Source organism: Pseudopodoces humilis, chromosome 2, assembly GCF_049639895.1.
Source record: "Pseudopodoces humilis isolate 2021_Gansu_Grassland_sample_001 chromosome 2, ASM4963989v1, whole genome shotgun sequence".
In the NCBI taxonomy this organism is placed as follows: domain Eukaryota; kingdom Metazoa; phylum Chordata; class Aves; order Passeriformes; family Paridae; genus Pseudopodoces; species Pseudopodoces humilis.
Genome location: NC_142201.1, coordinates 30,182,130 through 30,202,114, shown reverse-complemented (window position 1 = coordinate 30,202,114; position 19,985 = coordinate 30,182,130). Strand labels below are relative to the sequence as shown.

The 19,985-nt window shown below is 40.7% G+C and overlaps 1 protein-coding gene across 1 annotated transcript in view; it reads right to left on the bottom strand.

Moving 5' to 3' along the window:
• AFF3 (ALF transcription elongation factor 3) overlaps positions 1–19,985 on the bottom strand; it is a 314,118-nt gene that overhangs the window by 95,014 nt on the left and 199,119 nt on the right. The window lies entirely within an intron of this gene.

Genomic DNA, 19,985 nt, shown 5'->3' with positions numbered 1-19,985 from the left:
CACAACTCCAGATGCTACACAGACAGCTCCCTAAACAATTCCACCCCCTCAAAAGTGGAAGGAGTTTCACTGTAAAATCAACACTTCACAGAGACTTAAAAATATATTGTGCCCTTATAGGTTCATGTAGGATGGAAGAGCAGTGCCTTGGGAGAATCTCCAACTGGAGTGCAAGAGACTGAAAATCATGCTATCCATCCTTGAGGGTCATCCCTTTGATTCATGGACACTGTTCACACACTGGAAAGGGCAAAAGCATGACACTTTTCAAGTAATGAAATCTCGCTGTGAAAATCATCTTCATACCACTGTTATATTCTGGCTCCTAATTACACACCATTACATTCCCCTATTGGAATAATACAATGTCAGAATAAATTTTCAAATAACTTTTTCAGTGTGCAGCAAGAAGGAGGGGAAGAACGAAACAAGAGGCAGAAAGCTCACATATGGCCAAGGTGATGTGCTATCACTCGATGCTGAGGAGCGAGCCGTAGGGAGTTCCATGCATTAAACACGCAGGGGCCATTGTGACTTTTGTCAAAATTTCCAGCCCTCAGATTCCTGTGGGAATGGGCTTAAACCTCTCCCATGAGCAGATTTCTCAGAGCCTTTCATTTTCAGCCAAGATAGGCACAGGGAAAAATGCATTTTTTTCTTTCTGAGGCAGACTGTTAAAGGAAAGCAAAGCTTTCTGCCCAACACCAGGCAGATTCTGCCCCACGGGGCAAATGGATTGCTGCTCCTCATGAGACCTGCACCCCGTGTGCTCGGCTCAGAGAGAGGGAATGCACTGCTCCTGAAGCTGCATCCATGGCCAGGGCGTTTCCAACAGGGTTACTCAGCTTATCAAGCTTATTAGGAGACGGTGCACTAGTGATACAGCATTCTCTCACTCCTCTCTGCTTTTGATATGTTGCAAGATGCTGAAAGGGGAAAAGACAATCCCAACATGGCAGACATCTCTGAACTGACAGCAGTCTCACCAAAATATAGTTCTCAGGTTTGCTTGAGGATGGGCTGAAGGAGGCAGGTAGGGAGGGAGGGGGCTGCTAAGGGAGCACCAGGACATGGGGCACAAGCTCTGGAGGGACAGGGAAGGTGGAGACTGGCACTGGCACCTGGGACAAGTTCATGGCCATGAACTTTGCTGCTGGGAGAAGAAAATACGTGCAACCTGAAGTGGCCAGATAATTCCCACGGAGCAGCAGTGAAGGGATAGTTACTCATGTAGAGTCCCATTAATTAATTCAAATTGCTCTGTGCAGCTCCGGTCGAGGTGTGGGTGGGGCTTTCCAGGGGCTTCCTGGCACAGACCCACAGCTGCCCTGGGGTCTGAAGTGCTTCTAGCCTGCTTGTTTCACTTTGAGATAACCCTTTCTAGGATGCAAAATTGGCTATTCCTCTTTCTTAGAAATAATTGCCTTTGGATCTAGAAACAGCAAAAATAATCAGCTGAGGGCTGCTCCTTGGAAAAGAGTTTTATTCCCAGCATTCAGATGCACATGCCGTGCAGAAATACACCACCTGCACTCCAATATATATGCATTAAAAAAAAAAGTATTTTTTCTTAAAAACACTCTTTGGAAAAAATTATGCATTTAGCTCTCAAACAGTAAACCACACTATATCTCCTTTTTAACGTCTCTTTTTAAATATACACCCGGGAACAACTCTCATAACTCACTCTAAACACACTATCTGATGAGTTATAGGTCAGTCTTCTATGCTCAGAGTGTGTGTTGCACTTCCACACAACCTTATGAATTTTCCATCCCTCATCATTCATATCATGTCAGAATATCTATTACAAACCCTTGTTTGCAAGAAGGGCTACTATTTTCTCCTTTCCTTTTATCACTGCTCTTAAATTTTCTTCTGGACACCAGCTTGAAATGCTGGCAGTACCACGCTGGCAGTTTCTGAGAAAAAAACAGTCAAAAATCCTATGTCAGGATTGTAATGTCCCTTGCAAAAAAATATCCTTTTTTAACTAATAGAAATAGTATAAAAATTAATTAGACACAGTTGTATTCAGACTGCAACTTCTATCACCCAGCTGCAAAAGACCACAACCATCTCATGAAAAATAATCATTTAAGTCTAAATGATGTCTGATAATGCGTTCTGCCATCCTAAATCTTTGGAAATGTTGAATCATCTTGAGAAAAATGTCAACAATAATTTTTCACAAAGGCTCAAGCACAGATAAGACTAACTACAGTCTTGTGTGAGGGATTTAGAGCTGAGGGGAGTTTTCTAACATAGTTTAACCATCAAGAACAGTGTGAGGACCAGCCAAAATGCTTGGCAATTGCTAGATTTGAGCAAGGCTTCTCCCTGTATAACTAAAGAAGTTTAAATTCTATATAAAAATATAAATTTCAACATTTCTGACATGGTGCACTTTCGTTCCCTTCTTTCAAAAACATTACTTTGAAATATGCTTGTATCTAGTACTGTAACAAGGCTGCCCAAGCACTTTCAGTAATAAAGTAACCTAAATGAAATTGTTAGCTCTGAATGTAGTGCTTTTTCATTTTCTGAGAAAATTAACACAACTATTTTTATTTTCAGTAACCCCACATAATTTTTATTGTATTAAACAAAATATCAATTACCCATGTTGATTCAGAAGCTAATTTAATTCATTCACAAAGTTCTAAACCTAGATTTGTTTTGAGTTTCATATGAGCCCACAATACTTACTGGCTTCTTTCATTTTTTCCCTCTCTCACTGGCAGGTAATTGAAACTTTCAGTGAAATATTTTTTTCTGTCATCAGTTGTCAGACCGACATTAATGGATGCAAACATCCTTAGCAGCGTTGTGAGCAAGTGTTGCTATGAACCAAGCATACAGGAGATGGATTCTCAGATCGCCAAGTGACTGAAGTGGAGGGATTTGTGTTGCTGGCTTTTTAGTTTTGTTTGTTTGTTTTACAAAATCAGATAGAAATGAAGACCACTCACTCAAATCTACTCCATTATATAGCTGGTTGTTTGGTTTGTATGTTTGACATTTATGATTATCTGATACTGAGTACCCAGGAAAAGAATTCTGTGTAGGCCCAACAGGATCTACCTATAGCCTCCACATTTGAAAAAAATGGCTTTGAGTATCACTTGCTATTAATGGATGTCAGCTTGAGTCCAAGCAAAATAATCACTGTTATTTCAGAAGTACTTTTGGGTGTGGAAATAAAATATGCAGGACTTAATACTGACAGAGCTGTGCATAATCATCTGTTTGATATATAAGTAAGAATAAACCCTACAGATAATCATACATGAATTTAGTACAACTGCAAATAATTTGATGATCAAATATGGTGTCTATATTGTATAATATATATACAAGGAATGACACTTGACTTTTGAAGAATTCAATTTAGTAGTAACATTGTTAATGGTCAAAAGTAGATCTGAACTAAATACATTGGGTTATTTTTATCATCAGTGTCACTCTAATAAAACCAGTTTCATCAGCAATTAATTTAGCTCACTATATTACCTTCAAGGCAAATGATTTTTACTGATAAGAGAAAAAACTTCAGATGTACGTGTTATATTAGGCACTTAAATATTTTTAGTGCTGATGACAGCAGAGATGGCTGATAAAAATAAGAAATAAAAGAGGCAAAATGTAGGAGACTGACAATAAAGAGCTTTGAAATATGTAAATTACTTTCCAGAAGTTCTACAAACCCTCAGACTATCTCCAGCAGAGTGTTTATTAGTCTAAAGAAATCATTGTGTATTTTTTAGTGTACTACAGAAAGGTTTTTCCTGTTCCAAAAATGCTGCAACCAGCCCTCATTACATCTTTTTATAAATGTCTCGAATGCTTCAAGTTTATTTGCAATTTAAAGGAGTGCCAAAGAAGAAAAGAGAGTAAAAAAATGTCTGTCAGAATTTTCTTATTGATACTTTCTCTCACTCTTCCATCTAGCTGAACACCAAAGCATGAGGACTTACTCTACTCATTAGCAGGAAGGATCATTAACTAGCATGAAATAGGATCCATCCTATCAAGACCATTTTTCTACTGGGTTCATCTTATTGCACTGTTTTCTGGTGAGAGATCTCTGCATAGGTACATTTCCCAACACCCTGTGAAATCAAAAGTAAGCAAACCCATGATAATTCTCATTCAATCAGAAAGAGGAAATAGAAGCAAGGAGATTCACTGCTCTTAAACAAAGTCACACGACACTCTTCAGTCAGATTTGGAGCTGGGAACAAAACTCCAGGTCCAGCTGGGAAGACTACCTCAGATTTACCTGTGACCTAACACCTGTTCATTCTCCATCTTTGGAGCCTGCATTAGGAGGAAATTTGAAGTAGAAGAAAGCCAAAGACAGCAAGGTGGGAAGGTGAAGAGGTGCTGAAACTGTATCTTTCTCCATATAGCAATATCTCTTCTATCAGAGCACAGCAGAGCTACTGGAGCAGAATATGTCAACACTCAAGAGTCTCTAATTCTCTGGCAAACAGGCATTCCTACTTGAGACAGAGAAAGTGGGTTTTATGTAAAGAATGCATTTATTCATCTGCGAAGTGTTGCAAATAAAAAATAAAATTGGACTGGATGATTTTAATTTCTTCCAGAAAAACTCATAACATTTGACCTATTTTGCTATTTTAAATCAAAATTTGATTATTTTAAGCTACATGTGAGAGATCATTCATTTCTAACAAGGATTTGTTATATTGCTTGTTTAGAGTAGGATTAAATAAACTTTTATCACACTGGGACTGTTAACTCCTTACGTCCTTTACTGCTACAGTCACAGTTATTAACTCCTAAAAGTCTTTGCTTTGGGCTGTAATTGTTTCTTCCATTAGTTCCTGTGAGTTCTGAAACTGCACTCAGAAGTGCCCTTTAAATACTTGTTTTTTTGGTGGAGTTTTTCCCCCATCCTTGTAATAGCTATGACAACTGAGCAGCTAATTACTACCATGAGATATTAAAAATACATTTCAGCAGAGGTATGAAGGAGCAACAGGGAGAGGCCTTCTGCAGCCCTGCCTGGGACCACTGGGGCTGTTTGTGGGATATCAGTGCAGCTGGGGTGACTGTCCCTGACTGCCTGTCTGCTGCCAGCATGGCTTTCTGTGGGGGACTGGCTGTGACCCAGCTCAGCACTGCCACGGCTCTGTGACCCAGCAGGCAGGCAAGCACACCTGGAATCAGCCAAACACAGTGCCACACTCAGGGCTGTCCTTCACCACAGCCAGAAGGGCTGGGTGAAAACGAGCTGGGAAGGATGGCCATGCCCTCTGGGGTGCTCTGGGGTCTGATGGCTTGGGAATGAGGGGGAGTGGTGCCCACAGTCTGCAGCAGCTACCCATGCACACGTCTTGGGGCTGCTTTGGCTTCTGATGCAGCTGAAACACCAAGTATGGAGACTTTGTCCCACAGCCCCAACTCTGAGGCTGACAAAGGGTTAAATGGCGACACAGGAAGTGCCCTTCTCCAGCTGCTTGTGGCTCAGAGTGAGTCCCATTGGAGTTCTGGGATGGCACTCAGGGCTGAGGTGAGGGAATCCATACAGTCACACATGCCCCAAGAAACCGCACCAGGGGCTTAGAAATGTTGAAGACCTGGGTGAAAGCACACAGGGAGTTTGTGTCTAGCTATTTAACAACCAACATGGACATTTAGGACTGAAACCCAGGTCACAGCCCCATTCTGGGGGTTCAGGCACAACATGAGCCTGTTGCATCTTTGCTCTGACACCACTCCCGAGGTGAGAGTGTCCTCTGACACCCAACAGCAGGAAAAGGTCAGGGAGCAGGCATCCCTGCAGGGCATCGCTCCTGGGCACTGTGGCCACACCAGCCCTGAGCTGCTCTCCCTCCTCTGAGGACTGTGCTTCATCTGCTGTGCAAAGACTGAAACCAAGGAAGGAATAAGGAGGAAGGTAATAGCGAGAATTCACTTTGTGGTTTTAGCTGGGAGCATCTTCAGTGCTCCTCAAAGGCGGTGATGCTGTTGTATCACATTAGCCCCCTGTACAGGTAATGAATTGGAGCTGTATGCTGTGAACATGAGATCACCAACCTCAAAGAGATTTAAGGGGGAAAAAAAATCATAATAAACACTGAAAAATAAATAGATGCAGATTTGGACGTAGAAACATTTATTTTCTGTAGAATGCTGATTAATGTTGCATCAAATCACAATAAAACAGCCCCCCAAGGCTCATTTTCCTATTTGTAAAAGGGTAATAATGATTAGCTTTACCAATGTTTGTAGCAGGTTTTGAGGGGAGTTGTGTGTTCAAAAGAAGTACTAATGACCTGAAGAGGTTATTACATTGGGGATATTCTCCTGGACCGGCACCAAATCTCCTCTGACTCTACCTAACAAATCATACAGCAAAGAGTGAACTTTCATCTGCACTAGCTTCAGGCATATTTTAAATTACTTAAATGAGTGTAATTGCAAAATAATTTTATTCCACTGTTTTATAGCAGTTTTCCTGTTCTGCCAAGGGCAAGACTGGCAAGCCCTTGAAGGACAGGAGGCTGCTGAGAGGATTGTATTTTGTCAGGACTTCTCAGTCCAGAGGACTCACCTCATCTCAGCTAACAGCCCATCACACAGGACCACCACTGTGAACCCCACCACCAGGCAGGGCACCCCTGATTTACACCATCTTGGTCTGAGCACCTGATGAGGTGCTAACTATAGCAGGTCTGTGTGACATGACTATAGTCCTAGAGGTAATTTCCTACACCTTATTACCACGTAATAATGGCCTCTTAACAACCAGGCTAATCAAGAATTAATGAGGCACTAAAACACTTTTAGGAACAATGAAGGATTAAAAAATTTCTCTTATGTGTTTTATTTAAAAAGCAATTAATTTAACAGTTACTGCCCTTACTTTGGAGTAATTTAAAAAGTCTTGGTACTTATCAAATGTATCAGTTGAAAGGTTTTATTCATTTAGCAGTTATTTACTTATGTAAGGCTGTACATAACCTAAAAAGAGTAGAACCAGATTTGGGCCCTGTCTGCCTCCCTCATGTAATTCCATTTGTCTGCTCAGGTACTCCCCTGCTTTCACACGGCAAGTACAACACCAAAACCAGAAAAAAGTCAGCTCAAATTCACACTACTGCCAAAAAGGGATTTTTTTATTATATCTGAAAACTAGACTGTCGGGGATTTTTTTTTTTTTAAGGAAGGGAGGGTGCACTTCAATGGGGAGCTATCCTTGACAGAAGTTTTTGAGAAACTGAGTGAAATAAATGGTGGGAAAAAAGTAGGGATAATTTATGCAGCTAAAGGATTTCTTATCCGTGACTCCATGCTAAAATTAAAGCCTGAAAATGTGCACCTTTACCATTAGCCCAGAAGCTGGAAGGGACAATCAAAACAAAAACATGTTCAAATTTGACTTATTTTTACAAACTTCCTTCAGTGCTGTAAGGGTGGGGATATATCCTGGTTTGGGGAGAAAATCCCCAAATAGATCATTCTGTGACAGATAACAGTTATGGTTACTAATTCCACTGCTGACATTGAAATTACGCTGATTCCCAACATAATGGATGAGTAAATAGCACATCAGAAATTCTCACATGCTTCCACATTTCCTATGCAATCAAAAAAGAGAACTCCCTCATTAAATAATACACTGTCAGAAAAGGCAATTTGATTAAATAAACCTATCTGTCAATCATGCCTAAAGTTAGAAAAGGAAAACATTTTCTAGCTAAGTAAAACTTTTCTCCATATTAATCCCTCTCTCTCTTTCCCTCTCTCTCTCTTTTTATTTTATTTTCCTTCTGTGATTCTTAAAAGAGAAGTAATGAAAAACTATGTGCCCCAAAGGAAGATTGGGGCAGTACCTGGGCACCTGACAAAGGAGTTGAAAGTTAGTCTTTACCATTAAACAGAGATGATATGATGGAAAAATCAAGGGAGAAAGGAGACAAATGATTATATGCACTAATCCAGATGCCTGAGCTACTGTGGGTGTCTTTTTTGCATCCCTTGTTATATAGATCTTTTCATCTCTTTTCTGTTTTTCAGGAGACATGTTTTGCAAGGCAGAAGTAGAAAATGGGAGGGCCCACAGAGGTGAAAAACAATAAGAAATGAGGCTGCAGGTGGTGAATCTTGACAAAACCAGAAATATGATGGTAGGAAAACAGCAGAGAGGTTGCAGCAAAGAAGAAAATGAAGGGAAAAAACTAGATGTGGTGGATAGCAGAGGATGGACAGCAAATAACAAGGCAGGGAAAGAGAAAAATCAGAAATCATACTCTGCCTTGGGCCTAAGTTGCCCAAGGGTACCTGGAGAGTGGGCAGGGTTGTGGGGCTGTTCCCCATGTTTGTTCTGCTAGGATCCCCTCTGCCCCATTCACAGAGCCACACTACCAAAACATCAAACACATTCTCCTGCAGCAGCAAATGAGGTCACACATTACCCAGCTGCAAAACAACAACACTGGGGTTAATTTTTCATGCTGCTTAATTTCATCAACAGTGTGGGCTGGGGAGAGGGAAGAACGTCACAGTGTCTGGTGGCCAAAGATGGAAATGGGGTCTGGCAGCTTCCTCTCCTTGTCTTTGGGAGGCAGCAGCTTCTTAGGACATCAAATACTCAATTAACTGAGCTGCAGAATTGTAGGGTAAGATACATACAGTTCCTTCTCTGATGGGAGAATGTCAGCCTGGATCCTGCTGCTCTTGGTGAGTCTTTAAAGCTAATGCAACTCATACAGAAGACATTCTTTGAAAAGCACCAGAGATTTATTTGAATAAAAATCTAAGTGGATGACAAGAGCATGCAAAGAAATGAGATGAGATTTTAATTTCCTTCAAGCAGAAAAACATAAGCGGCTTGAGCAGGAGGTATTTGCTTTGCAGCTAGGCACCCAGGCTTTTATGTTCTTCAGTGCACAGAAAGAGTTGTTCTTCTCACATTGGGTTCATAGCTCTGCAATGTCATTGAGCCAAATGATATCATGCTAAAGTGATACTTGGCCATTTCTGTTAGATAAAGATAAATCAAAATAATTTTAAAAGGAGGGCTGTTGCTTTATATAATCTTTCCACAAGGCCTGGAGATGATGGCTACTAATAATCCACCTACTTTTGTCTGAGGGAAATATACAAATTTGAAATAATATCAGTATTATAGGTCCTTCTACAAGTCTTACCTTTAGCATCCAGCTTTCTGCCTACCTCTCATTATTTATGTATTATGTATGTCTTTATATTTGTTTAGTCTTACGTGTTACATATAGTAATGAAACTCCTAAAATCCCGGATGATAAATCTTCTGTTACCATACCTCTGATCTTCCCCCTTCTCTGTTTATTCCACTGTCTCCCAGGCTTCTGAAGTGGCAATTTGGTCCCTGACTCCTGCATACTCAGCATCAGTCACAGGATGCTGCTGCGGGGCTCCTCACAAGAGTGTGTCTGCTGAGGAGTGGCATCAGCCAGCCACTCCTAGACAGTAATGAAATACAAGGCTCAGCGAGGGGTTTCTTTCTCTTGAATACAAAGCCTGCAAGAGTAAAACTCCTCAGGAGAGGACAGGACATCTGTCCTAAGCTGGCTGTGCGTTTCCTGGCCTCGGAGCTGGACCTCTCGCTCAGCAGAGCCGTGCTGGGATTCCTGTGCTGCGGGAGGCGATGCTCAGTGTGCTGATGGCAGCTGTGAGGGACGTGGAGCAGAAGCAGACCTCTGCTCTGACAAACACAGGGTCCTCTTTTTTTCCCCCTGATCACTCCATGTGCAGTCAGTTTTGTAGCAAGCCCTTTTTCTACACATGCAAGTCATCCTGCTTTACTGAGGCTGCTCACAGTAAAGCCTGCTGCTCTCAGGGAAATGCTTTTTTAACTGACCTGGAGATGGGCAGCACAGCACAAGCAGAAATTTAGGTACCCACAGGAATTTGAGGTCTTTCAAACAATAATACTGAAAGAAGTCCAACTAAAAGGCATCATGCTTGTCTATAATTATTTATAAGATTTTCAAAATCTTCCCATGTGGCAGAGGAAAACCCAAATTTTTTTAACAGTTTGTGGCAAAAGGCTTCACTGTGTCTTCTATATAAGTGTATAGAAATTGCTGTTGCTTACAGTTATTACAAGTATTAAAGTTTGTGCCTCATATCACATTTTTGTATGTCATAAAGAAAACACAGATTTTATGTGAGCAGGGACCTGATTTGTTTCTTAAGACCAACAACTAAAACCAGTATATACCACAGTAATGACAAATTGTTTTTGAGGGTATGTTCTGTGATGTTCTGGGGTTCCAAGCCCCAGACCTTTTCCTTGCTATTGCTGTATTTGGCCTTCAGAACTACATCAAGACAGATCACACATCTGGATGCCTGCCTCATCTCCCTGGGGGACTTCAGAACAGAAGGTTCCCTCTCTGCCCACTTAAATGCCACAAAAATTGGTCATCAAGCCAGGTACAAAAGGATAATTTGCTTCTACTTTGTATTGTGCTATTAAATACTTTAAAGATGTTTGTGCTGATTTGTCTGCTTTGCTTTGACAGAAGGAAAGCTGATGGAGAATGCATAGGATTTTTACCCAGAATTGTTCTAATTCTAGTACAATTAAACATACAGTAAGCTCACATGTTTATCAGGTAACAGATTGGTGCTGTTTTAATTTATTATACCTGATCTATCACACCACCTCCTGGAGTGTGTCTCTGAAGAAATATGTCAAGACTCCTTTTCTCTACCAACAATTGCTTACAGTTTATGCCATGAAAGGGGGAATCAGCACAAATGAATCCTGACAAAATATCTTACAAAACTAATAAAAATCAGCATGCAGAAATGCCAGCTGTAATTGAACCATTTTGCTATAAAAAGTCTGTGGGCCAATCAAACCATGTGGTTGTTTTTTTTTTCTTTGGAAAAACTTAGCTTTTATCTTTGTAAGTCAGTGGTACAGTTGCCCTGATTCTGGAATGATCAGTAAGTATAACCCTTTTGAATCTCAGGAACAATATACCTCATCCAAACCTTTGTCCTGATTCATCTCCAGCTTTGATAGCTTCGGTGTGTCACCCTGCTTGCTTGTCAAATCTATCATCAATTCTGAAATTGCTGATAAATATATTCCACATCTCTTTTGGGAGATGAAGCTTGTCTGAATGCTAAACAAAGAACACAAAGCCAAGATACATGCTGAGAAATAATATTCTCCCTCTTAAAATACCGCAGGTGAAATGATAATGTGGAAATATTCTTACCCCGAGGAAGGCAGACTCCAGTTGTAGCTTAGCAAATCAAAGACCAGAAAACTTGCTTGCAATAACATCCTAACAAATCCAAAGGGTTATTTTTTCCCCAGTTAAAAAATATCCACACTCTGACTTTTAATCCAAATCGAGATTAAGGCAGAAGAACTTCAATAATTTGTTTAGTTAGGTATGAAAAGTAATTTGTCATGAAACTGCCAGCCTGCCACTATAAAGGTTTAAAAAAATTATAGCTATTCATGGCTGAACAGTCGGACTTTTCCACACAGGAAAATTCATCATCATTTCTGGTTTCAGTATCTTTTTGTAATTTGCATGGCAAATTAAAAGTTGTCCACCAATCTTGAAATGTCTCTTTTTTTTCGAGTTGGTCACTCTCTGGGAGAAACAGACGCTTCTTTAGATTCCTTTAATTTGTTCTTCGTAGTCATAAAATAAGTTAACAGCAAAATGAGGGAGCTTCTCATTCAGAAACTCACTTTCTTGTTGTTAAAAAATTATATCTGTGTACCAATAAAGTATAAAACTAAGGCACTTCAGATTCCAAAATCTTTCCATTCCTGGACGAGCTTTAGTGTTCAAATGTTAATAGGATGCCTGCATTTAGGGGGGAAAAAAAACCTAAAAAACTTGGCCTGTATTCAGGCTCAAGAGTCTGTGAAACAGACTTTTTCCATACTATGACCTCAGTCTTAGGATTTCTCTTTTGCAAAATGTTAGTTATTTTTCTTGGCAGGTGGCCAGAACCCTGTATCTCTCTTTCCTCCTCTCTCACCCTCCTCCTCTCCCCACCCTCCAGGCGCACACACACCTCTCCTCTTCCCATCACCCAGCAATTCAGCCCTGAGATGAGGTAACCCCCCCACATCTTCTGGCTGACATGGTGTGGAGAAAAGAATCAGCTTATGCCATCCTGTAAGTCTGGAAGTATCAAACACTCCCAATCACTCTTCCCTTCTTTTGGACCCATTTTGTTTTGTTTCCCTGCCCCAAGCCCCTGGGCAAAGCCAGCAGCCCCCCACACCCAGCAGTGGTGGTGCCCCCGCCAAGCATCAGCTATGGCGGGTTTCAAGTTGCAGCAGCTTTCACCCAGGGTAGAGAATTTCCAAAATGTGTTACCCTGGCAACCAGGAATTTCAGCCCAGCAAAAACCACCACCACACACACCACGACTTCAACGTGCTGAGCTTCCATTTGTCATTTTCTTCAGAGAAGAAATAGGGAGCAGGGTTGATGGTGTCTGCCTTCTTGGAGGCATTTCCAATGAAACTGACTTCTTCCCAGGTACTTGCATCTCCTGATTTTCCTAGAAACCCCTCTTTGACCACCGTATTCCGAGCTAATTCACAATACGTAAGAAATTCCTAATTACTCCCTAACAAATGACAAAGTCCAAGGAAAGCAGCGCCTAAGAGAAAAAGAATGTGTTTTCAATTTAATACAGGAAAACATTTCCTCAAGCATGATGACATTTTATCTGGTTAAGTTGGTCAGCTTTATTCCAAATGGCATTCAATGAACACTGGTGATATAGAAACATTTTTTGACTTGGTATAAAATTAGAAATAATGACCTGCATTATAGTAAGTTTTCCAATGGGACACAAGCTGCTGTTTTGGAGTGAAGGCTTCTCCTGCATAAAACTGCTTTCCCCATCAGCCAAGAGCGGCATCAAAATAAGGGCAGCTTCCTGCAACTATTTTTCCCTACAGTGTGCAGAGTACAGGTGGATAGTAAAGGTGAAGGTGCTACACAAGAGGGCCTGCATCAAGGGCACTTTATAAATAAAACTCTGCATTGAGCCACAAGGGTGGTAAATGCAAGCTATTTGTTATATCTGGTAAAAGAGAGGGACAGCATTTAAAAATAGCACAGTGAAAGCCCTATCTCACCCCATCTAAGTCAAACAAAACTTCCCCAGACCTCAGTAGTGTTTTTATTTAGCATTCACCTATCCCCATTTTTGTTGACATCTCACATAATGCTTTTTTTGGTCTGACTTGAAATCAACAGAAGCTCAATTATCTCCCAAGAAAACCACAGCTGCAATTAAGTTCGGATTGGGTTTCCATATGGTTTCTTTCTAAACCAAACAAATCAGCTCCAACTCATCTTCTTTCAGGAAGATCATGTTTTTGAAATCTTTTTATGATTTCAGGTAGTATTTAAAGATTATTTTTACTTGTATCCACTTTGACTACTATGTGTCTATACTTTTTACATGGCCAAAAAATGACCAATAATACAAATTTATTCTTTCTCCTTAACTTTGTAGACCTTAAAGACAGAATCAGTCAAGCTGTGTGTGAGCAAATGTCTTCCAAGAAAATGTCTTTATAGCATTTGAAGAAAACAGACTTCTTGGTATCAACTTACAATAGGGTTCTTTTGTGAACTATCAGCAGCATTGTGCTCAGTAAACTCAAAAAATCTGTGCTCAGAAAAGGTTAGGAATTGGCAGGAAAGGTTCACATCAGCATTGTGACAATACCACAGTGAGTCTGATGCATCCCACAGGTGAAATCACTTTGTTTTTGAGAGTGGGAAGTTCTGGTAAAATTACATCCTTAACAGTCTATATATTTAACACACTGAGAAACACTCTGTACATGGAATAAGGGTAATATTTCAGGGGAGAGGGCAGAAAAGAGGAACTTCTTCATGGAAATTTGAGAGCTGAGGAGGAGGTTTTAAAATTTTAGCTGCCCTTGCTGGACTGGCTGAGCAGAGTGAGAATCTGGCAGTGTTAGGGGTTAGCTCTGCAAGCTCTGGGGCTCAAGTAAACAGGTGGAATAGTGCAATGAAGCCAGCCTTCTTCTTCTGCCAGAGACTTAGTTCATGGATAAACACCAGACTTTCACTTCTGCAATTTTAAAGACCTCCATCACTCTGAAAAACACTGCCTTCATTCATCATAGTAAGGGGTTGTTTTCTTTCTTCTCTTTTTTTTTTTTTTCATGGACTGCAGGACTTCTCTCAGAAACATCACAGATATACATTAAAAAACACTGACATATTGAAGTTTTTAAAAAACAAACAAAAACCCCAAAAATTATCATAAAGGGTGCTACTTCATGTTCATACCATCCTTTGTAAGTTGTGCTTCTCAGCAGAGCAGGGTCATCTGTGGCTCATGAGCAGACTGATATGCTTCAGGACAGCCCTGGATAGAGCCTGTGGAGTTACTAAAAGAGTTTTCACCAAATCACTGGCTGATGTGTCTGCTGCAGATGTCCTTGCCATCTAAAATGCCCACAAACTCAGCTGTGAGAGATTAGGAAATTGCCCCAGTGCCTTAATCTTAAAGCTAAAAAGTGGATTATATCCCATAAAGTTTGTGCAGCCCTTTTTTTTTGAATCAGCTTCCTCACTAGCATGGATTTCACCCTTTCCATTGTCCTCCAGGCCCATCTGTTAGCTATTTTCTGGTTCAATTGACTTGATCCACCATGGTCCTCTTGGCAAACAAAAAAGAATGATATTGAAGATGTACTGCTGGAGGGTTTTTTCCTCTGCAGCTTGCATGCTTTGTCCATCTCTCCCTCCAGTACAGCAAGACTAAAGCCAAATCCTTCTAATTTAAACTGTGTGACCCCTGTCCCAAGATTGAAACTCTGGGGAGAGGACGGGAGAATGATGATGAGGCAGGAGCTGCCACTGATCATCAGGTCTGCAGGTATCTGGGAAAGGCAGCAGCTTCTGCTCTCCCTTTTTTTCCTACATGTGGCACTCCTCAGGACATTCACCACTTACTACCCAAGTCTGTCTTTGAAAGCTTGAACTACTGCCCATTTCCTTTACTGTTCTGGGTGAGTAACCCTCAGCTTTTTTACAGGACATTACATTTTTCAACACTTTGTACAAATATTAATGAGACAGTCTTCAAGGTGGTCTAATTATTTTAGCTGGGGAAAAGCCCAAGGTTAACTTAAAATAACTTTCACCAGGGCTTTCAGTGAAGTGAGATGGGATTAAGGCTACTCTTCCAACTCCCAACATCCCATCAGGTTGCAGCTGTTGCCTGAGAGACTTAAGGTCAAGCCCACACGTCAGCCAGGTGTGAGAGGACAAGCTCCCTGAGGGCTAAGAGCTGGATGGTGACCTGGCAGCACTTGCTCAAACTCATTGCCTGTATTTGAGACTGGTTCTCTCTGTTCTCTGCAGGCACCTTGTAATCCCTCTGCCTCAGTCTTCCCACTGCAGAAGGGAAAAGCAGCAGGTGATTTTGGCTGTGGAATAACTAACTGTAACTCTGGAGATACAAGGGGCAAGACAGAAGAGAGGAAGAAAGAACCAACATGCGATGCTTGTGCCAATAAAAATGTGTCACATCAAGCAAGAACCACAGTGATGCTTCTCCAATGTGATGTTTCCTTCCTGAAGGAGAACCAGGCTTGTGAGAATGATGAGCAGGTGTTGGATGGACAAGAAACTGTAGCACTAATGTCTGCAAATGGGCAGCTTAGAAGCTGCTGACTTTAGTGCTGTTAATAAAGATCCCCCTGAGCAAATCATTCTGCACGTGATGCTGGGGACCAGTACAGGGAAGGAACACAGCCAACATCTATTTCTGCCTGGCAAAAGCAAACAAGCCAACACACACACACACACACACACACACACACAGACACACACTCTCTGTGATCACTGTGATTCCCAGAGAGTATTAGTAAAGGACAAAACCTGCACAACTGCCATAAATTATAAAAGCCTCCCTCAATCTTAGTTAATTCTCTTGTAAAAAGGGAGGGAAAAATCTGGAGCAGCTCAGCATGAAAATAATTGTGGGAGGGTTAATAAAGAGACAGCACTGAGGTATCTAGTTGCTAGCCCTGATATCATTAAGTAAGTGCACTAGAAATGTCGAGGTAAATGCATAGCAGTGAATCACAGTCAGGCATGATTAACCTTGGGTAGTCTGAACTGGAAATCATTTACAAACACAAAGGTACTGAAGAACATTGCAACAGACAGTACATCGAAAGTCATTCCAAGAGCGGGAGTCATGCTGAGTGCTTTGTATATTTGTGCAGTTTTTTAACTTTTGTCATATTTTGCACGTGGGAAGGTGGAAGATCCGAGACCCCCAGCTCAGGGAGGAGTTTCTGTGACTCTGCAAGGTCCTCTGAAACATATGCACTGCTTGTAAGCACTTTGCCTTGTAGACAAGTTTTATAAAATTAAAAGTTTTAATTGCAACAATTAAGGCTTAATGAAAGGACATAGAAATTTGGCAAAAAAAGACTAAAATCCTGTAACTGCAAATATTGATGAACCAAAGACCGCTCTTCCTTCATCCACACCCATGTCTTAATGCAGCCCTCAAGACTCTGGTGGTAAAACTGGGAGGGGGGAAAGGATTTTAATAAAAATTAGATGTTTTTAACAAAATTTGTGAAAATTTTCTGACCCTTGAAAATTGACCCTCTGATCACAAAACCAAAAGAACAAAACATCACTAGATATTTCTGATCAGTCCTAAAAGTTTGGAAATGCTCAGCAAAGCTATAACCATATGACCCATAGAGAGCTATATATATTAAGTACAATGACAATAAAACCCCTTCAAATACAGAATGCTCGTGGCTTTAAAAGCATTCAATTACAAGGAACATGAATCAACCTGGGAAGACTCGAGACAGCTTAACACTTTTGTATTGTTTGCACCTTTTATTGCGATTTTTCAGTACCAGTTCAGGTGATTATTGTGAATGCCATGGCAGTGAAAGCCATAGGAATATTGTACAAAACGATACAGCTCTGCTTAGATTTTCCTTGCCACTTTTGCATCAGTTTTATTCTCCTAAATCCATCTCCACTATCCTTAGCACTGCAATAACTGCCCTTATTCATCTGCCTCATTAGAATGCTACATCAATTACTATGCATCATCTAATGCCTACTATTTTTTTAATGTTTAGTATTATAATCAGTGGAGAGTTGCGTTGTAAAGAGTCTATCTAAGGAGTTAGACATACAGGAAAAGCCCCCACACATGATGCTGTACCCAAAGCCTCTGAACAGAGCACTACACATCCTGCACTCTCTGAGAGGTTACAGATAGCACCTCTGGTCCTGGGTCCTCTGATAGCACCTCCAGGTCTCAGGGTCATGCTTGTTTTTGAGGACCTGGAGCCCAGTGGGCAAGGCATGAGGGTTATCTTAAGGGGAGATGTCATGTTAATTCTTGGTTCACAAATGCCTCACTGCCTGATTCAGGAGGGTAATCAACCTGTCCTTTGAAGCCGCATAAATAATGTTTGGATGGAGGTAGTATATCTGCACCAGGGCTGAATTAACTGCCATTGAATCATATAAACTTGGCTAGAGTGTGAGGCTTGTAACATGCCTGAGGAAAATAAAAAAGACATTTTCAAGAAAAAAACTTTAATTTAATCCTCTCCATCTTTTCTCTAGTTTTCCTCTAGGCAAACATCACTTTGCGGGGTTTTTTTTTTGTTGCTGTTTGTTCCATTTTCACAGGGAAACACTGATTCACAGTGAGGTGCATCCACAGTTTCTCTTTGTCAGGCTTGAACATGCCATCTCTCTCCTATATCAATGCTGCTCCTTTTTAGCACCCCTGCCAGGAGATGCCAACTGGGCTCCTTTGACACTCTGAGGGGAGTGACATCTTGCAAGAGGGTACAGCCTTTTTATCCACAGGGACCCCTGGCAGCATTCGTGCCCTTTGCACTCCCCTGAGGTTCCCAGCTGGGCACTGCTGGAGCTCTTGCCCAGGTATGGTCTTCTCCACGTGCACCAGGGAAGAGAACATCCATCTGCAGACAGACCAGTCACACAGGCTCACACATCCATGTGCAGGTGTGCACTGCAGGTTCTCCTGCGTGTGCATTGTGTGCACAGGTGTGAATTTCTATGGCCCCAAAAGAACAGAGGAATTCTGTATTCGTGACTGCCTGAGATGCCAGGGATAAAAAACTGTCCTAGAAGATGGTGGATAAGAGAAGAAACCCAGGAAAGGCCAGCAGCAGGGTAGCATAAAGAGAACTGGGGCATTGGTGTGTACCTACGTACTAGCGTGAGTTACTTTCCTTCACTAATACTCACAGATCCAGCCCTCTGCTGAGTAACACGTACATCTTTAGTTTGCTAATGGCTTTTACTTGTCTTCAGTTTTTGATCTCTGTTTCTCTTTTCTACTGTTCTCAGTTTTGTACCTCTTTCCAAAAACTTGATGTTTGCAATTCCTTTTCCTACTTCTTAACTATATCCCTTTCACTTTCTTCCTTTTCTTTTGACACAACACTTGTTGGTTCCCTTCTTCTCATCTCCTCTTTTTTCTCCTGCTTCCGCTTCTGTGGAATTTCTCTAACTAGAAGGACCTTCGGTTCCTGAATCCAGTAATTTATCAACAGTAGCCAGTTGTTTCTGCCTCTAAAAATTGTTCTGGGAACCAATGTATGCTGTGTGGTAGCCTTAGAATATAGTAACAATTTAAAGCTAAGCATTATAAATATACTGTATCTAGCAGACAGCACAGTTTCAGAAGGTAGCAAGATCTCTAATTAGCGAAGTAACCTTTCACACCTAACCAGATTCTGACACACTGTATCAGTCTGTAGTCTCAAATCCAACCCATAACCATATCGGGGTGTACCTCTGAACCCGTATTTTGGGTTCAGAGATACCACTGTCGTGGTTGGTTCAGAAACCTTACAGGATTTTAATCCAGTGAAGGAGAAGAAAAGAGCATTCCTCATCAATAAAATAATACCTAGAAAAAAAACCAGTGGAGGATGGCTTATGTTTCACATATTGCTAAATATCAGTAAAAATAAATGTGTTCATTTCTCCAAAATACCTCCAGATGGCATTAAAACCCTTCTTCTTTTGGTCTTTTTTGCAATATTATTTTTAAAAATGGTAATTATTGAAATAATTCTATTAAACGTTCCCAGCAATCATACTATCAGAAGGCATAAGGTTACTAATGCTTAATTCATTTAATAAGTTTGCCTAAATGTGCTTGCATACTATAATTACATTCCACAACACAATCTGCAGGACAAGCCATTTCTTACACCGTGTCAAATCTTTTTCTAGATTAATTTTCAGAAGATTTTTAATGCGTATTTGCAGCAGAAATCGAAACGTCCCACAATAAATCATTGTTATTGTACCTCCTTCTGTGACTACTTTTGGCCATGTAACAAATGGTGACACCTTGTGAGATTTACATGATATAATGCTCTGAATTTAAATAACAGGAATCAGAAAACATAAATTATGGGCCAGATGCACTCTAAAACTCACATGACTGACTGCTACAAGAACTTCCCTCTCTCAAATGGGATTAAAAAGGTGAATGATTTTTCAGAAATTCATAATGCTCCTGCCTGGTAGTTATTAAAAGAATTCACTTATCTCGCTTAGTTTGGAAGACTGATGCTATTTTAAATTTTTTTTTAACTTGCAGCCCATCTGTTTCATAGACTGGTTTATGTTGGCAAAACAATTCAGTCTTTTGTATACTAGAGTAAAAAAAAATGGTAAAAGCTTCTATTGTTGCAGTAAAGTGAAGGTGAACACTGATATATTACAAGGGCCTGTTCCTATCTATTTCTTGACTTCTTTTGTTAATTCAAAAACATCAACAAAATCGTGAGAGACCAGAGATAACTGTAATTGGATTTCAAGTAATTCAGAGGTGAAGCTGCAGACTGCAGTCTTTTAAAATTACATCAGTACATCAAAGGCATATGT